Here is a 4785-nt window from a genome sequence, read left to right on the forward strand (position 1 = left end):
ATATATATGACCAGGATCGTATGTCTACATGGAGTTCCGAGGACCATCGTATCAGATAGAGGAACACAATTTACTTCAAAGTTTTGGCATCAGCTGCACCAAACTTTGGGGACAAGGTTGGAGTTCAGTACAACATTCCACCCGCAGACAGATGGATAGACCGAGAGAGTCAACCAGATTCTGGAGGATATGTTGAGGGCCTGTGCACTAGATTATGGATCTAGTTGGGATGACAATTTGCCCTATGTGGAGTTCTCATACAACAATAGCTACCAAGCCAGTTTGAAGATGGCACCGTTCGAAGCCCTATATGGACGAAGGTGCAGAACACCGTTGATGTGGGATGAAGTCGAAGACCAACACTTGTTTGGACCAGATTTGATTAAGGAGTCTGAAGAGAAAGTTAAGCTGATCCAAGATAGACTGAAGGTAGCTTAGTCCAGGCAAAAGAGTTATGCAGATTCGAAACGCAAAGAGGTAACCTATGAAATTAGAGATAGAGCATATCTGTGAGTATCACCCTTGTGAGGAGTGAAACGTTTTGGAGTTAAGGGAAAATTAGCCCCGAGATTTGTAGGACCGTATCATGTTTTAGAACGTATGGGAGAAGTTGCCTATAAGTTGGAGTTACCTGAAGGACTGTCAGGAGTTCATGATATATTTCATGTTTCACAGCTGAAGAAGTGTCATGCTGAGATGGCCGATATACCTGTAAGAGATACAGTACCCTTGGAGGCGATTCAGTTGGAAAAGCCAGTCAGGATTCTTGAATTTGCCAGCCGAGTCACCCGCAGCAAGGTTATCAAGTTTTGAAAATTTCAGTGGAGCCACCATATCGAGGATGAAGCCACCTGGGAACGAGAGGATAATCTTCGCAAAGACCACCCACACCTATTTTCTAGCCAACCCGAATCTCGAGGGCAAGATTCATGTTAAGGGGGGTAGGTTTGTAACATCCCAAATTTTCAATTTGGAATGTTATACATAGATCATTCATGCATATCATATTTTATTGCATTTCGCTTCTCGATCCTCGAAAACCTAAGAAACTCAAGGACCCTCGGAGAGAGTTGGGAATTTCTTTGTTTTCATATTTGAATTCTATCAAATATTGAAACGAGGATTTTGGTTTTAATTAATTTTCTCTCCGAAAATATTTCATATTAAAATATACGAGAGGAGATAATATGACTTCTCCAAAATAATTGAGATATTGGAGGAAAAATATTAAAATCAAATATTTGATTTTATCCGGAGTTTATTGCTATTTTATTTGCATTAGAAAAATTGCATGTTTTTCAAAACTGCATTTTAGGGCCAAGAAAATGTTCATCTCATTCTAAATATTTTATTTGGGCGGCGAAAATTTGTTTTGGCATTTTTAGATTTTCATTTTATTTTCTTGGATTTATTTAAGTTTCGGCAAAATTATTTAAAAAAAATCTCAGCGCCCGACTGGTCCGAAGCCCAGCCGAGCCGGCCCGCTAGCCCGCGCCACCGTCTCCCTCCACAAGACCGCGCGAGCGCCGGCGCCGCCCGACGCCGAGTCCGGCCGGGACTCCGCCTCCCACGCCGCTTGCCCCTTCCCCAAGCAGCCCCCTCCTTAAATACCCGCCACCGGACCCCCCCCCACACACCACCAACCCCGCCGCCTCCCACACACTCCGCCGCCGCCGCCTTTGCCGCGCCGCGCCGCCGCCACTGTAGCGCCGCCCTTGCCGCGCCGCCGCTGCCCGCGCACCCTGCCGCCGCAGCCCCACCTCACCGGAGCCGCCCCACCTCGCCGGAGCCTCGCTGGAGGTATACGCCTCGCCTCTGTTCGTTTAAAAAAAACCTGATCCGGTTTTTTTAGAAACCCTAGTTCGTTTTTTTAAGATCGGTTCACCGGTTTTTCTCGGTTTAGTTACTTTGCGGACGTTCGTCAGTACGTTCGTTTTAAAAAACGGCTTTCGCTCATTAGTTACAGACAACGAACATTCATTCGTTAGCCCGTTCGTCAGTTTTCTTTTTCTCAGATTTTCCGCGATTATTTTCAATTACGATTTCTGATCCGATTTTCATTTCAGTTTATCTTTTCGCTCGTTTCTCGGAATCAGGCGATTCAAGCGCCTAGATCTTCATCTCGAAACCCTCTTTCTGTTTAATCAACTTGAACAAGATTTTGGTACTGTAAAATTTATCCTTAGTCTAGATTAGCAAATGGATCTTATTTCTTTTGCAGTTTGAGTTTTGTTGCTCCGTTTGATTTGATTATTTTCGCAAACCGGAGTTCTTAAGTTGAACTTTCTGGTTAGACCTTCTTATTTGAGATTTACCCGTGTTTCTTTGCTTGATTGCTTATGTTTGCTATTATTTGTTTGCGATAGAACACCCGGAGTGGGAAGCATGCTACTACGAGTCCCTAGGTTTTGCTGATCGTCGGCAAGGCAAGTAACACATTGATCATACTCCTTCCATACCCAGTTTTTATGCATTAGTTTCAACCCTCAAACACTGCATGATTAGGTTATGATTAACTTGTGGGTTGGGAAGTAGTTGATGAGGTAGAACCTATTGCCCTATTATATTCAAACCTTGGGAGTTACTTCTACGTATTGCTTATATTGCTATGTTATGCTCGTAGACGTGGTTTGGGTGAGTGAATCCATGATAGATGTGAGATTGTTAATTAATGGTTCAACTTAAGGTGGCAACTTAAATACACATCTGGGTGGATTGTTTGTTGGGCACCTGGGGAATCCAGTGTTGTCCTAGGATATCCCGGTGTACCCGTGTGATCATCCTAAGATCCGCCACCCAGGCTCAAAGGGAACTGAGATATTTTCATGCTAGAAACTTCCGTGTGCAGCCACAAGCTATTATGGGCTCTAGCATAGTTGAGTAAGTTGCATGAAGCTCCCGAAGAGGTGGATCAGCAGGTAGAGGGATGTAGGTTGGTATGGTCTGCCCGGACTAAGGAGTTAATGCTTCTGAAAGACTGTGTCTCGGTCATCCGTTTCTCAAACACCATGTAGTGCGAGAAATCCAACGGAGGAGATCGAGTCTTGTGGGGAAAAGTGCGCAAACCTCTACAGAGTGTATAAACTAATCATGGTTAGCCGTGTCCCCGGTTATGGACATCTTGAGTATCTAGTACTTGGAGTATCCTAAGTATCTCATCACTATTAAATAATATTGTTGGGTTGTTAATTACCTTAATTGGGATTGAGTTGGAGGAACCTTCTCAATGATGTTTCAACTACCATGATAGTTAAATAAAATCTATTCCTTTGTTGTAGGGAAAAATTGGCTTTTCACAAAAACTATAACCATAGAGCTTTCCACCAGCCAAATTTGCATGTAGTGATAGCATTATTCTGTTCTTGCTCTACTGTGTTATTTTGCCAGCATATTCCATGTGCTGACCCGTTTTCAGGCTACAACGTATTATGTTGCAGACTTTTCAAACGAGGAGTAAGGTTCGTTAGGTCGTTGCCGTGTAGCTCAATTATGCTGTTGGAGTTGATGGACTCACTTTATCTTCCAAGCCTTCCGATGTTATCGTATTAGATGGCCTTAAGCCATATTTATTGTAATAAGTTCTCTTTTGAGACATTCGATGTAATAAGTGTGTGATTGCTACTCTGTTATAAATCCTCGAGTACTGTGTGTGTCAGCATTACCGATCCAGGGATGACACTGAAGCACAGAGACTTGACCGTTTGAGGTCGGGTCTCTACAAATAGGCAAAAAATAGCAATTTGGGCTGGGGCCTCCGGTTAAATGGTTAGTCCCCAAAATAATATAAAAGTGTATAAATAAGCCCATTAAACATCCAAAATAGAATATATAATAGCATGGAACAAGCGAAAATTATAGATACGTTGGAGACGTATGAAGCATCCCCAAGCTTAATTCCTGCCCGTCCTCGAGTAGGTAAATGATAAAAAAAGAATTTTTGATGTGGAATGCTTCCTAACATATTTCTCAATGTAATTTTCTTTATTGTGGCATGAATGTACAGATCCAAAAGATTCAAGATCAAAGTTTAATATTGACGTAAAAATAATAATACTTCAAGCATACTAACTAAGCAGTCACGTCTTCTCAAAATAACATGGTCAAAGAAAGTTATCCCTACAAAATCATATAGTCTGGCTATGCTCTATCTTCATCACACAAAATATTAAATCATGCACAACCCCGATGACAGGCTGAGCAATTGTTTCATACTTTTGCTGTTCTCAAACTTTTTCAACTTTCACGCAATACATGAGCATGAGCCATGGACATAACACTATAGGTGGAATAAAGAAGATAGTCTCACATCAACTAGGCGTATCAATGGGCTATGGAGATGCCCACCAATAGATATCAATGTGAGTGAGTAGGGATTGCCATGCAACAAATGCACTAGAGCTATAAGTGTATGAAAGCTCAACAAACGAAACTAAGTGCGTGTGAATCCAACTTGCTCGCTCACAAAGACCTAGGGCAATTTGAGGAAGCCCATCATTGGAATATACAAGCCAAGTTCTATAATGTAGAATTCCCACTAGTTTATGAAAGTGACAACATATGAGACTCTCTATCATGAAGATCATGTTGCTACTTTAAGCACAAGTGTGGAAAAAGGATAGTAACATTGTCCCTTCTCTCCTTTTCTCTCATTTTTTATTTGGGCATTCTTTTTTGGGCCTCGTTTCTTTTTTTCCATCCGGATTCTCATCCGACTTGTGGGGGAATCATAGTCTCCATCATCCTTTCCTCACTGGGACAATGCTCTAATAATGATGATCATCACAC

Source organism: Triticum urartu, chromosome 3A (assembly GCF_056163025.1).
Source record: "Triticum urartu cultivar PI428250 chromosome 3A, HENAU_Tu73, whole genome shotgun sequence".
In the NCBI taxonomy this organism is placed as follows: Eukaryota; Viridiplantae; Streptophyta; class Magnoliopsida; order Poales; family Poaceae; genus Triticum; species Triticum urartu.